The sequence below is a fragment of the Psammomys obesus genome, unplaced genomic scaffold (genome assembly GCF_907164565.1).
Source record: "Psammomys obesus unplaced genomic scaffold, mPsaObe1.curated_primary_1811, whole genome shotgun sequence".
Lineage (NCBI taxonomy): Eukaryota > Metazoa > Chordata > Mammalia > Rodentia > Muridae > Psammomys > Psammomys obesus.
The window spans coordinates 1,616,321-1,632,510 of NW_026586463.1; positions in this window are offsets into that span (position 1 = coordinate 1,616,321).

The following is a 16,190-nucleotide window of genomic DNA, read 5'->3' on the forward strand; positions in this document are numbered from 1 at the left end:
TTTGTTTTTTTAATTAAAGACAGCATGAGGTTGGGAGAGTTTGGACAGGAAAGTGTATCTGGGAAGACGTAGAGGAAGGAGTATGATCAAAACACATTGTAAGAAATTCTAAAAGACAAAATAACTGGACATGGTGATACACTACTCGGGGAGTAAAGCCGGCTGATTGCTGGGAGTTCAAGGCCAGCCTGGTTTACACGGTTAGTTCTAGGCCAAGAACTTATTAAGAATATACCAAGACCCTATCTCAAGTAATATTGAAATAATAATAATTACAACTATGATACATTTTTCTTTTTATTGGCTAGAGAAAAAAAAAAAAAGGATGTTTTCAGATGCAATCACCAGAATACTGAAACAAAATACCTTTATGAAAGAAATGTATCATTTCATATAACAATAAATCTCATCATTACAAAAGAGATTTGGTTATCTCCCATAACCAAGAGATTAGGCCAGGCACGGTCGTGCAAATCTGTAGTCCCAGCTCCTAGGGAAGCTGAGACAGGAGGAGCACTTGAGTCCAGGAGTTCTGGGCTGTGTTGGTCTGGTGTCCACATTAAGTTCGTCATCAATATAGTGACCTCTTGGAAGCCAAAAGATTGGCTGAATAAAATAATATGGTTTGTTTTTGTTTTTAAAGTTGTCAAATAGTACTTGCGAGAATGTCACAGAGGAAAGTCAGAAAGTAGCCAAACAAGAAGTATTTTCCGATTACTGTTTTCTCCCACTTCTGCTCATAGTTTAGTACAAGAGCTCTCACTTCTACCCACCTAAGACTTACATGTAAAATGAAGATAATTCGGGGTAAGTGTCTCTTGTAAATATATTTCAGAAATCCTATTTTGCTGGGCATGAAGATAACTAGAGTGTTTTCTATTAGATGAGAGAACCATTTATTTTGAATAGTTTTATTTACCTCTATCAGATGTAATTAAAATATTCATCCTTAATGAGTCACTGGTCATCTCTTAAGTTTCTCCATTCATGAAGAGAGGACTCTCCAAATATCCATCAGGAAAGTCAGTAGTGCTGTTGTTAGACTGCCTACAGTTATCTGTAAGTAGTCAGGTGCCTTCTCTCAGAGTCCACCATGAGCTCCCTTTGACATGCCTTGGAAGAGTGTCCTCTTTAACCCTACAATGATGGCTATGGAATTCTATTTTGAAACTTAGAATAAAGGAATATGGACTTGAAATTTTAAAGGAAAAAAACCCCTATACTTTGCACCTAGCTTATGAATCCGTAGCTTTCACAGTCTGCAGAACACTGATCAAGGTGCCTACCTCCAGCCAAGGCAGGCATCACTTAGTGCTCTGCTCGACAGCCATCAGGTCATGAGTGCTGATAGTGCTGATAACACAGTACATGTGGAGTAGCCTGCCTAGCAGAGCAGAGAGCTTCAGACTGGGGGGCTACATACGGGATGTGCTTCTGTCAAAAAACAAAAAACAAAACAACAACAACAAGAATGCTGTCTAACTTAATTTACCCTATATGCTGGGATTCTCAAGTGGGTTTTGCTGAAAGAAAAAGTAAACACATTCAGTCTTTAGAAGCAAAGTGAGGTGGGCTGGGAAATGAAAGAGACTGGGATTTCGGTCCCCAGCCAGAGCCAAATGCTATCTCTGAACTTCAGCTCTTCATCGGCTCTACGTAGTGGAAAGATTCATGTAAAGGAGGCATATAGGAAATAATCTTGGTAAGATAGGAGTATACAAATGCATATTTAGGATTTAATGAGCACTCGGTGTGTGCCAGCTGATATGTGTTTTCATTTAAGCCTTTTATAAAAGGGATCAGCCCTATTATCACTGCGTCAGCACTGTATTTAATTTCATTATGGACATTCATTGTGCTTCAGGTAGTGTTACGTAAGAACCTTTTTAGCAATATTTTCCTTAATTCTCATTTAACTAGGCATGGTACTGAGTAGTAAAGGACACCTTCACGCAAGTTTATATTGCACAATGAGCAGATTCTCTCCATACGCCAGTACCCTCTTCTGCCTCTCCCATTTAATCCCTTTGTTCCTCTCATCAGTTTTGGCTTTACTTTCATGTTATATATACCTCCATTGTTTTATGTATCTATATACATTTTTCAATGTAGCTGAAAATATATTACTGTATATATGTATATATATGTATGTATATAGACATATAACATATATGTATGTGTGGGTCATATATATGCATATTATATATGTATATATACGTATATATGTGCATATTATATATAATTATGCATAATTATATAATATTCTTTGTTAGATAGCGAGACTTGTTCCACAACTTCGCTATACTTATTAACCTGCAGAAAAGATTGATGTAAAAGTATCTGTGATTTATTGACTTGGAATCCTTTAAGTAAATACCCAAGAGCGGTATATATAGCTGAATCACAAAGTAGATCTTTTTCTCATTTTATGAGAACTTCCATACTTATTTTCACATGGCTGGACTAGTTTACATTCTCACCAGCAGAGGGTAAATGTTTCTTTTTATCTATATACTCACCAGCCTTTGTTGTTCTTTCCTTGATGACTGACAAAACTTCAACATGGTATTAATTTGAATTTTTATTATGGCTGGACATTTTTCATATGTTTGCTAGCCATTTGTGTTTCGTCATTTGAGAACAGTTTGCTCACTTCACTGCTTATTTGCTCGTTGACTTGTTTGATTTCTTGTTGCTAGTGTTTTGAGTTTTCCTTATGTATTCTAGAAGTAACCCTCTGTCAGATGCATGTTAACAAATATTTCCACTGTAGTTTTTCTAGAGATGGGAAGAAAAGGAATAGAAAAAAGCAGGCTACATGGCTTGCGGTAAAGTTCTAAGATAAAGGTAACAAAAGTGATCAATGAACTTTGGCTAACCCTATTTCTTTCATGTCTGCTAATTTTCTTTTTCTTCTCACTTTCTTCAAATGGAACAGTTTTGAGCTTGGTCAGACTGGACAACAATGAAGCTGTTCTTATATGACACAACACATTCTTTTTTCTTCTGGAGCACGGGGTTCGTGGATATATTTGGAACAAGGAGCTGGTGAGGAGTGTTTCTGTCCATGCCTTCATGCTTTGCAAATACAATATACACAGGATTCGATTCATTAAAGAAGATTCTTTCCCAGCATTCTGTGAGCTGTGGGCCCAGCTTTAGCAATCCAGTGCAGTTTTCTAAGATAACCCTGCCAAAGGGAGGGGCAGGGATAGGCACAGAACAGTCTCATTTCCCATCTCCAGCCTCTGGTTATATAAAAACAACTGCTAATTAAGCCTTCCATAAATGTTCTTGTTGCACTTCTCTTTAAGGATTTGGGTCATAACTACATGTGTTCCCATGGGGTACAGAATGTACTAATAACCCGAGTAACGGAGATGACATAATCCACTCAAAAGTGTTAACGCTTTCAGATAGCCACACATTCAAAGATAATATTTTTCACGATGCTCTGCTAGGGCAGTGAAGTGGGCAGAGGCTGGTCCAAATAGGGCTGTACACAGTCTAGTCCAGATGACAGCCTGCGAACTGTTACCAGTCTGTGCAGCTATAAGTCTAAAATGTGGGAGTAAGCACTTTAAACCTTTCACAGGAATTCCAAGGTAATTTTCTATGTTCATTAATTTAATAGGTGAAGGAAATAGGAGGCTTATATTTTGTGTCATTTGTTCCATTTCATAAGACACTTTTAACACTTTTTTTTTTTTTTGGCCTTTACATGTAACTTTACTTCTTAGTTCTTCATGTACCTGAGCATTTCTTGGAGAGTGTGACTTTTCATGGTTGCATACATGTATCTTTGGATCTTGCTGTATTATTCTACATAGTGGTGGGCGCTGCTTACACTGTGAGGGATGAGCCTGATAGCCAAGAGATGTGTTTTGCATCCAGTTAGGAAGCTGAGATGGCCGTAAGACTCAAACTCTTTGTTCCCCATATGTCTTAGTCTTGTAGCTACTACAATGAAAATGCCACAGGCCAGGAAGCTGATACGAATAGAAATAATTTATTTATTGCAGCTCTGAAGGTTGGAAAGTAAATACTCAAGGCCCTGGTTTGCACGTCTGGTTATCACCTTCTTGCTATATTCTCTTATGATAGAAGAGGAAGGCCATACTCTCATTAGGCAGAAGTGATTAAACACAACAAACTGGTCAAACTAGCTCCCCTAAGCCTGCTATCGTCACTAGTCTATCTTTGTGATTTAATCACACCTGAAGGCTTTACCTACGACTACCATCACATTGAAATGTAAGTCCTGGCATTTCAGAATGAGACACATACATCCAAGCTTTAGTCCCACCTCTCAAGGTAAAGTTTTCTGGCATATACATTACTACAAACACAAAAAGATATTTTCAAACAGAGGGGTGGGGCAAAATCACTCAGATGGGCACAACTTGGGGCAGAGTTCAGACTTACTATATGTGAGGTCCTAGCATCAATCTTCAGTGATAAAAAAAAGAAAAGTGTACCAAAAATGGTGGGCACCCCCCACAGATAACTTGAGAATCATTGAATCATTGTTCCTAAGATGCTAGAAACAGGAAAAGGTCAAAGGAGAGGGAATTTTGGTTTACCCAGGATCCAAGATGACAGGCACTGGGTTTACATGAACCTGGATTCTTATTTTTATGTGCTCCTGGTTTCCTAGATAGTTATCGATGGTGAAATGCTAACCAACGTCAGTGTGCTGAGCCTCTTGGGGAGGGAGAAGAACTCATTCTGGAGGCGTCAATGTCCTTCTGCAATGAGTCCCGAGGAGAGAACTCGGGAAGTGGGAAGGCGGTGGGGTGGCTGCTCTGGAAAGCAACAAAAGGGGGCGGCTGTGCTTTGTAGGGAGGAAGAAGGACAGTATCAGCCCAGGACACATTGCTCAGCATGAAAAAGAGAATGCTATTGAAAAACATGTGACATCACCCATTCGTTAGGAAAACACTTGCGTATTTCCACACATACACGTATTTTCCAGAAGAATATGAGCAAAGTGTGAACACTGGTTACCCCTGGGTGGTTAGACTTATGAGTGTTTTTGCTTTCCGTCTTTGTAAATTTCTATATCCTCTCTGTCTTCACAGTGGGTGGAGAAGACATTTTCTGTAATGAGGCTCAAGGTAAGGAAGTCATTTTGAATTAAAGGTTCTAAAAACTTGAAAGAAGATTCAGCCTAGACTTAAATACTAACTTTATTTATTTATTGGAAACTGACATATCAATCAGTCTATATTCTGTTATTTCTCATTCTTTTTCTGTTTGGAATGTCAGAGATCTGACCATCAGTTTGCACCTTACCCGATAGTAACCTTTACCATTTACGTGAAATAGAGACGCATCTCATTCACACTGGTCAGATTAGAATAGGAAAAGCATTCTAGTAATTAAGGTCACTAGACTATGCCATTTAACAAATCCTTAACTCCAACCCTAATCCCATTCACTCACGCCATGGACAGAAGGATAACCGCCAAAGCGTAACGGTCCCTTCCATCCAGATGCAGACGCTGTGAGCTTCCGTATTATGAATGCATCGCTGCATGGCTCCGGCACTTAGAAGCTGCTGGTGTGCGCAGCCCTGGAGGGGACACCCACTGAGGAGCTCTGAAGAGGTTATCCCTGGGCCAATCATCATCATGAGAAGAGCACAGAATGTTCTGTGACAGGACAATGTCTACCATGAAGCAACACAATTAATCAAGACGGGGCATGCATGCGGCGAGCATGCCATAGGAGCAGCTGCTGTCATCTCCTCAGCTGGCACCACGTCGTCCTGTGGATGAGCCAACGCCCCGAGGGGCAGGTTGGCGGCTCTTGTGGGGATCCTAATCTCCAGTTGCCACAGAGACCCAGGGTAATTGCCTCACTTTAGGCCTGGCTGGGCTGGAAAGGGCAATTCTGTTATCTTCGGAATCTTCCGGTACAAACCTTCCAGCACTTTCTGAAGGGGTGAAATAAGCTCATTTGTCTCCATTTCTTTCTCCCTGGTTTCCGTTCTTTTTTCCCTATGGTGACGATGGTTCTGAGGTGTGAAAGTTCCAAAAGGCAATCTCAGAAGGAGATCCAGAAAAGAGCCCCAGAATCCTCTGTGGCTATTAAAATGATATCATAAAGGCGTTTTAAAAACATGGTCATGTGTTCCTCTCATATGAACACTGTAAAAAGAACATCTTTGAAATACAGCTCACTGAGTTGTCAGGAAGAATACCAATTTTGTGAACAACAACAAAAAAAATGGCAGTTGTATATTTGTTATAAAAGATGGAATGAATTAAGACTCCTGATGTTCATTTGGCGACCCGTTGTTATCGTGTAATCAATTGTTGCGCTCTTTCCCGGAGGACTGTTTCTCCCTTCTCAGCATTCCTTAGTTGCCTGCAATTCTTTCCGTAGGACTGAGGTCTTTCCCATGTTCATCAGCTATTGCTGTTCTTCCTGTTCAGCTCTTGTTTAGGCGACCATGCTGGTGAGACTTTTTGGGTGTAGCTCCTGACAGCCCTAAAAACACATATTAATACCATTATAGAGACCAAGCAGGTTGTATTTATATATTTGGGGATATGTGTGAATGTATAAATACATATATGTATGTAACAAGAATTAATGAAAATAAAGGCCATGAATTTGAAAGCGATCAAGGAGGACTACGTGGGAGGGTTTAAAGGGAAAGGGAGAAATGATGAGATTATATAATAATCATATATATTTAAGAAGTCTTAATGTCAACATGAGGAAGAGGGTCGACCTTCAGCTCTTATTGGGCTGGTTTTCTTGTGTTTTCTCCCGTAGGTCTTTCTACCTTGTTCATATTTTCTAAACCAACCACAGTGCTTCCTACCGGCTATGCTTGGCGCTGCTCCAAGCCAAGTGTATCTCCTCCTTGGTATCACTTCAGCAGCACCAGGTATTTTCCTACGAGTCTTCTATACCTTAAGCTGAGGCTCTTAGGTTATCCAACCGTGCCACATTTTTCACAAACTAACATTTTACAAGTACCTTGGCCTTATCCATCCAGAAAAAGAAAACTCTTTCTCAAAATAGTCAAAGTCAGAAACAAAAATCAGAAAACAAAACAACAAAACAAAAATTATTCCCTCCAAAGGAGAGCAGACACCACCGAGCAAGCTTTGCTTTTCTCAGACCTCTGCAGGAAGGCTTAGTAAGAGGCGGCCTGGGCCAAAGAGTCACTTCCTCTGGTGTGACGGTTCCCTCTCTTCACCCTGACACCAGGAAGGAAAAGCTAACAATTGGCATTCATACCACACTTAGAGCTTTGGAAGAACTTTTGCAAGTAATAAAAAGGATACAACTAGAAACTCTGCTAGTCTGGTGCCCTGATGACAAATCGATCCCTTTCTCTACCACACAGTTAGCGAGGGACAAGGGACCTCACATCTTTTGGGCAACCTCATGTCAAACACTAATCTTACCATAAGATATAAGACAGCATGATATCTTTAGATGTCGCCATCTGTATTCAGGGTCAGCAAACTGTATTCCACAAGTCAAAACTAGGCTGCAGCTTGTTTCTACAAATAGTTTTATGGGTACACAGCCGTTCTTGTCTGATTATATATAGATTAAGTCTTTTCTATCACAGTGCCAAAAGTGAAGAGCTATAGTGGAGACTACATGTCTCCTATAAAGCCTTACATGGTTGCTGCTTGTCCCTTTACGGAAAACATTCACTAACCCAGAGCAGAAAAGCAGAACTCAAAGAGGAACAGCTTAGCTCCAACTATGCATTGAATGCCAGTGACAGGCAGAACACAGACAGACAGAAGGATAAGAAGTGGCTAACAGAGGTTTTTAAAAAGTCACTTAACAGTTGTCATCACTGTGAGATCTTTAAGCTTTAGAAAGAGCCCTGCAATGTTAGTGACTTATCTTGTACGGAAACATCAGCAAAAATCATAAAGCAAAGGTGGGGAGCAGGTTCAGAGGGCAAAGTATGTGCTGCTCATTCGTAAGGAGCTGAGTTTGGACTCTAGCACCCATGATGAGCTGAGACCTGTGTCACCCCAGTGGGGGGGAGGGGGCGCATGCCTTTAATCCCAGCACTTGGGAGTTCAAGGCCAGCTTGGTCTACAGACCCAGTTCTTGGACACTAAGGCTACATAGAGAAATGTTGTCTTGAGGAAAAAAAAAAAAAAAAAAAGCCTGTTCCTCTTTTATGACTTTTTTTTGTTTGTTTAATTTCTTTACTAACCAGATTAGCTAAAGCAGACATTTTGAATTTTGATATAAGAAATTGCTATAGGAGAAACTAAGCACCATTAGCTTACACTGCCTCATGAATATTCAGATTTTGCTACCCTCCACAGGCATCTTTCAAAGCAGTCCTTGGTTCATTTACAGCAGCACAGGGTGGGATTTTAAAAGCACAGACAAGAAAAACATGTGATCCAGCTCAATTCACATCAGGGGCACAGAATGCAAGAAAGGTCATACGTCCCCATGACCCTAATCTTTCTGAGACTTTAACTGCTCAATCAACCCAAGAAATGCTAGTTGATAAGAGACAGAAAAAAAAAGAGAGAAAGATGACCATCACCTTATGCTTTTGCTTGGGGGGATTAGAATTCAGGTTTTCACAGTGTGCATCACTACGTCTCAGTTACTTAGTAACGCAGTGACTCAGGTGGAGTGAAGGGAAGCAACAATCAGTAAGAAGGCAACAGTCCTCCAGGCAGATGTGGGAAGTAGAGACAACAGCTCCTACTCCACTAACCCAATTATGAGGCATGGAGCAGTCTTCAGAATCCAGGAAATGAACGTATTGTTCTTCCGTATAAATTCTCACCCACCCTCTTTCCTCTAGAAAAGAGGCTAAAATTCTAAGTGATCAGAACTGAGTGGAAGTGCTGTTGCTTTTTAAGTGGGGTGGCAGAGCACCGAGCAGGGCACTTTGGGGAATTCCAGCTCCTACACCTCTCATCTGCCCATGAGCAAAAGAAGGGAGCTGGCATTTATACTGCCTAACAGCTCCTGGGAGGACCGCCCTGACCACAGCTCATTACTCACTGGTGATGTGAGAGCTGAGCTCATGGCTTCCAGCCAGGCATACTCTAATATGTCAGGTCTCAGTGGACATCTCAGGGTCAGGGTAACCCACCGCACTGAGAAGCTTTTGCCAACTCAGCTTTTTTCCTCCTGGGAGGAGATGGTGGCCATGCGAAGAAAGAGAGAAGAGTGAAGGCTGCCAGTGCTAGAAATTTTCCAGCCCTGTGTTCCTCCACACTCTGGACAGCTGTGGCTTCAGAGCGAACTGCCCCAGGGGTCCTGTACGTTCTCACCAAGTTCCCACTGGGACCCTTGATCCGTGCTCCTTGCCTTCCTTTGTTCTCTTGCTCACACAGCAGACACACCCCTGAGGAGCAGGTAGACCAACTCCATGGCTTCTTCTCTGACTGACATAAACACAGTGTGCTTACTATTTAAAAGGCTAATTTGTAATTATTTATTACAATTAATAAATAGAAGTTTAGTAATTGTTTAAAATATAATTTTTATTAGATAATAAAATAAGGACATTTAAATTTATTATAATTATTAAAGGTTTTTATTATTTAATAAAAGTCTTATTTTATTAAATAATGAAAATAATTAAATTTATTAAAATAAGATACTGATTTAAATATTATCCAAAGATTCAAATAAGACAGTGTTATGGGTTCATGAATAGCAGCTTACTGACCACTCAGACACCAGACTCAGACTGATGAAAGTTTATTGAATGCTGAACAAAAACAGACTGGTCAGGGCCATAATCTGGACTCAGGAGTCAGACTATGACACCCTATGTTTTGTATAAAAACTGGTAACCAGGTAACAAGCAGGTAACCAGGTATATGGAGTAAGAGGGAGCAGCATTACATCATTTTTGACTAGCTACACATAATCTATTTGTTCCAAGTGTATTGTGTTGTATCTAGGTAGCTGGACAAAGCACTTTAAACTGATTGGCTGCGGTTTAGGATAGGGGACCTCTCGGGGGCTTTCCAGCTTTCTGAGAGTAAGGAATTTAGCAGGATGTTTAACTCAAGCAGAACATGCATTTATCATCTTTTTTTTTATTTTTTATTTATTCTAAGCAACAAGTATTGAACTGTTGAATTGTATTCTGGTTTCAGGCATGGAGGCCTGAGAGCTTGAACTTAATTTCACATACTGATCAAAATGGAGACTTGGAGACAAAATGGCTTCTGATATGCTAAAGGCTACAGCAGGGTAAACAGAGGAGCCATAGTTATGCTAAGAACTAAAGTAGATCTCAACAGAGGGGCTACAAGAACAGTATGTAGCCACATATTTTTTTAAAGTTTATTCCTTTTTAAATTAGAAATAGATTTTTTTCACATAATTATAGTCTGATTGTACTTTCCTTTCCCCAACACCCTACCCACTCAAATCTACACTCTCTCTCATTAGAATACAGTTAACTAAAAATAATTAAAATAAAATAAGATAAAAATAAACAAACCCGATAGGAAAAAAACAAATTAACAGAAGAAAAAGATACAAAGAAAGAGCCCAAGGAAAACATGTAACTCAGAGACTCACAGGTTCACCCACATAAAAGCATGGCACTTGAAGTTGTAATATAGATGTAAAAGACATATAAGAGAAAATAAAAATAATGCTCAGACAAAGCATTATGAAACAAGGAACCTCCGAAATGAATGCCATTGAGTGCTTTTTGAGTTGGCCATCTGCTGCTGGGCGTGGGGCCTGCCCGTAGGCATGGTTTGATACCCAGTGAGACTCCATTGAATGAAACTATTCTTTCCTTCGTGAGTGGTTATCACTTGGGGATAGCTTCTGATTTAGGAATGGGGGCTTGTGTCCACTTCCTCTCTCAGCACTGGGTTGCCATCTGATGCAGACCCACACAGTCTCTGTGCATGCTGCCATAGTGTCCGTGAGTTCATATGCGTGTCAGTCCTGCTGTGTTGACCTCCATCCCTTACCATCTTTCCTCTTCCTCTTCTGCATGGATTTCCAGAGCTCTGAGAGCAAAGTTTGATGGAGACATCCCATTTAGGGCTGAGTGTCCCAAGGTCTCTCACTCTCTCTTGTCCAGTTGTGGGTCTCTGTGTTTGTTTCCTTCCACTGTGGAAGAAAGCTTCTCAAACAATGTCTGAGCAAGGCACTGATCTGATTCCCAGGCAGGAGGAAGGGAGACTGGGTCTGCCAAGAGAATCTGCAGTGCTCCATTCCCTGGCTGCGGGTCTTTAGGTAGAGAGCACCTCGGGGCTGTTGGCCGTTGAGACCTGTGTCCATATTTATTGGTTTCGCTTGCTTCAACAACAACAATGACAAAGTCTGTGGAAACTTTTTTTCTAGTGTTAAGAGTTCAAATCTAGACTTTTAATTTTTTTTTTAAGGGAGAGTTTATCTTGAGTCATTTCTATAAGGAACTGAACAGCATGAAGACTGAGTAGTTACTGAAGTTTTGAAGATTCTTCTGAGACTGTTTCCAACCAGAACATTTTATTCTTCCCTGTGACAAACAGAAATCAAAGCTCCATAACATAATGCTGAAGAAGCCTTTAGCGGCAACCACAATGAAGGGAAAACTTGAAGCCATAAAAGCATTCAAATTTAAAATGAAATTCTGTGTTTGGATGTTTGTTTGCATGTATGCCTGGGCATGATGTGCTTGGAATTCCCATGATGGGCCAGAAGAAGATGTCACATTCTCTGAGACCAATGTTAACAAATTGCTCACCTCTGGAAGAGCAGCCAGCCCTCTTAACCACTAAGCTATTGCTCCACTCACAAATCCTTTATATTTTAATAAGAAAGGATCTAGGGAACTGTTATTACATTTGAGGTAATTTTGTAGAATTCTCCACATAGTTTAATTCAGGTAAAAAGTATCGCTAAACAGAAACAGGAGGGGAATGTCCCTCCTCTTCATTGTCACAGTACCTATATCCAATGTGGAAAATTTCCACTGGGAAGAAGGATCCTCTCCCAAACTGCCACATGCTCTGTGATGGCCAGTGTACTTTACAAAAGACAAGTCTTCAAAGGTTTTGGGATCTAGCAAGTTATATAGAAAAAACCAAAAGGGAGATCTTCTGGGCTTGTCCTTGACTTGGTCGTCGTGAAGAAAGTCTGATTCTCTTCGTCTCTTCCCATGAATCTCTGAAAAAAAGAAAAAAGAAAAAAAAATTATGATAGAACTCTGTGAAAGAGCAACTTTACAATTGTAAACATAGCACAAGAGGCTGAGAGATTCATCCTTCTTCTGGAAGAAGCCAGCAGGGGCAAGGGTGAAGAGAGAGATGGGGTTAAGAAAAGCAAAAGAAGGGGCTTGAAATAGGATGGTAGAAGTAGGGTGGGTGCTCTGTGACTTTCAGAAACTAGCTAGAAGTCATGGAGACAGTTCCAGTCATTCATATAGTGAGGGTTCCCTTGCCTACTCCAACAAACATTAAGAGGTATGGATACATTGAAAGTGGAAAGGACTTTGCCCCAGTGACCTAAAACTATTGGTTTGATTGAAGTATAACTGGCTATAAACGTTATATTCGAAGCACATGATTTGAAAATTTCCGACATCGTTTGGAAGTCATCACCACAATCCAAATAATAAATACCTATTACTACCAAAAGTGTTTTCACTCCTGTTTATATTCACTCTTGCCCAACACTCCCCTTCCTATGCCCAAAGGAGTGTTGTTGTGTCACGTAAGCAAGTTTGAAGTTTGTATGCATGGACCATTTGACTTATATTCCTTTATTTAGAAAAAATATTTTAGGATTTATTCCTATCATAACTTATGGTGCAGGTTCTTTTCATTACTAACTAACACTGTACCAATACACTACAAATTATCTATTCCTAACGAATGCTTTGATTTTGTTCCATGTTTTTTTCTTTGACTGTATTCATGCCCCTATAGGATGTTTATATATATATATGTATATATATATGTATATATATATATATATACATATATATATTTTTTTTTCTAAGACAAGATAGGTTCAATTCATAGTGTCCCTTCTGCTTTAGCCTCCCAAATGTCGGGATTATGGGTATGAGCCACATTTGACCACATGCTTTAAAAATACTCTCTAGTTGTTGTTTGATGTCTGGGCTCTATACTAGCTAGGTTCAGCAAACCAGGTGAAGTTAGAGGGGAATCATTCATTTTAGGCGCCACATAATCAGAGCGAACTTAAAACAAGCCCGTTTTCAATAAAACGGGAATTACCCTGTAACTAACTGAAAGGGAGTACAGTCTGCCTGAGCTGACATCACAAGGAAAAGCGAACTTTTCCTTCCAAAATGCAGTGTGATGGGTCCATGCCAATCATAAAAGCCAGTTACACCAGTAAATACTGTCTGCTAACATCTTGATTTTTTTTACATCCTTCTTTTCTTTTGAGTAAGCATCTTTGAGTCCAGTGATAACCTAAATCATGCTGTGCTTGCAAATTTGCTCAAAGATTCAAGAGACGGTTTTCATTTTTCTCAAAGCAGTGGTACCATTGTCTGCTCCCTTAGTGATGTGTGAGCCTCCAGCTGTCCCACATCTTCGCTAGCTCTTGGTAGGGTTAGTGTGTCTAATTTTAATAGGTGTACAGTGATATCTCTGCTTTCTTTTTCTTTTTTTTTTCTTTTCACTTCTAGATGCCTTTCTTTTAATTTTTAAATTTATTATTTATTAAAATTTATTCACTTTGTATCCTGGCTGTGGCCCCCTCACTCATCTCCTCCTAACCCCTCCCTCCCTCTTCTCCTCCTATGCCCCTCCCCTAGTCCACTGATAGGGGATGCTGTATTTTTAATTTGCATTTACCTGGTAACAAATGGCCTTCCACATGTGATCTACCCATATTTTCTCCCACTGTGGTTTGTTTTTCAGCCTTTTAAAGATGTTTTCTAAGAACATAAGTGTTAAATTTAATGGGTCCAACTTTTCAATTTATTCTTTAATAGACTGCATTTTGATGTCCTGGCTAAAACAAAAATTTGGCTAAACTAAAGTTACAATGATCTTCAGTTACACTTTCTTTTGTAAGTTTTATAATGTAGGATTTTATGTTTAGGTCAGTGAACAATTTTGAGTTCAAGTTTATATATGGATTGAGTTGTCAAGTTTATTTGTTGATATGAATATATCTAGTACTATCTGTTATGAGTTATTTTGATATTAAATTGCCTTTCTTTGTTAAGACTCAGCTGACTGGATTTCTGTGGGTGGATTTTTGTACTATCTATTCTGTTCCATTGGTTTGTCAAAATTTATAACAATATCACAATGTCCTGGTTACTATAGTTTAAAATTAGGTCATATTAATCTTCTTACTCTTTTATCAAAGTTATTTTACAAAATATGTATTTTGTATTTATTAACTTTAAATTGGGTTACTAATATAGACACATTTATTGAGATGGAAATTAATCTACAGGACAGATTTTTATAGGTTAATGAAAAATCTATAGGTTAATTAGAAAAATATTGATACCATGATAAAATTCAAGACTGTCATACATATGATGTAGCTCCTGCTTTACTCACTTTTGCTTTCTTTCCTCTCAGCATACAGAATGCTCTCATGTTTTGCTAGACTTATTTCTAAGTACTTATTTTGATGTATTTAAAAAATTTAGCTTCACTTCATTTTGGAATACTGGAATCTGAATTCAGAGCTTTATACACATTGAAACAAGTACGCGTCTGCTGTACTGTAACCCGGGTTTTGTTATTGTTGTTTTATTGTTTAAATTTGTACTGTGAGACAAGTTTCTCATTAAGTTGTTTAGGTTGGCCTTGAACACACTTTGAAATGTGTCCATGCAGGCCTTGACCTTATGACATTGCTCTGTCTCAGACTCCTACATAGTGGAATTAGGGGCCTGTGCCACTAAGCCTAGATTAGTGATATATTAAATAGGTGCTTTTTAAGATTCCAATTGTTCCTTGTTAATGCATAAACTCACTTTCAAGTTCTAGCAGATTGTGTGTGTGTGTGTGCACATATGTTCTATCAGATTTTGTGGGTAACTCATCATCTGTGAATTCTGTAAATAAGCAATGAATTTTGTGTTCATTCATTCACTTGTCTGTATCTGTTTGCCTTGATATCCTATCCAGTACTTAATGTATGATGTTTAGAAATGATGAGGGCAGATATTCATGGAGTCTTCCTAATTCCAGCTCTATAGGCCATTTCCTAAGTGTCATTTCCTTTCTTCACTTGTGAGGGAAACCCTAATATACGCCGTGCTGAACCCATATGAAGCTAATGACTTCTCTTCAATCAGGCAGCAGCATATTAGGAGACTGGTCCAGCGTTCCCGTCTTTGGAAAGCAAGTTTTGTGTAATCCAAGCATCCAAGTTGCATGAGAAGATGATCAATAGTGTGATCAGTCATGACTAGTATTGGGGAATTTAAAGTGGGGCAATCAGAAATAACGACCATGGCGTTTGCGACAGTTTCTCACACCGTGTTGACGGCAATGTTCTGCTAAGCATCTTTCTTCCATGAGTGGCAGATGTGTATATCTGTTCATTGAAGCATCGTGAATCAAGGAGTTGCTTTCCTGCCCTTCTGTTTTGTTTAAATGTCCTTCTCCTGTAAACAATGTCTCTGGAGAGCAGATGGCTGGCTCCAAAGAGATGTTTGGGGTAGCTATAATGCCATACTTTATTTGCCTTTCACTATACATTCACATAGAGATAGCATGTCATTATAAAATCTAATTGTTTTTGTTTAATCACCAAAATATGTTCTTTTGTGTTGTTAATAAGAAACCTGGGCCAAGTAAAAATGATAGAAGTCAGAAGAAAGTTTATTTTGCTAGTCAAAAGGAATATAATCTTAGTTAAAAGCTAACATGTTCTGAAATCTTTTTGGAAGTGTGTATGAGGGGTGAGAGATATCAATATTCGTCTTCAATGCCTTCATACTTAGAAGGGCTAGATGGGGCTCTATAATTTAACTGCCAAATCCAACATTCATATCCATCTGGACATTTTTAAAAGGATCCTTGAGCCAGTCAGAATTGGCAGTTGGTTGTATAATCACACCTGCATATGGTGCGGAATTTATTTTTTTTTAATAGGCAACAGTTAGAGCACAGAAGTATTTCATGGTGTGCCTTAACTGAGATTCAACATGTTTGCACGTGTGAATAATTATATTATTTTAAAGCTCTCTGTTAACAAGC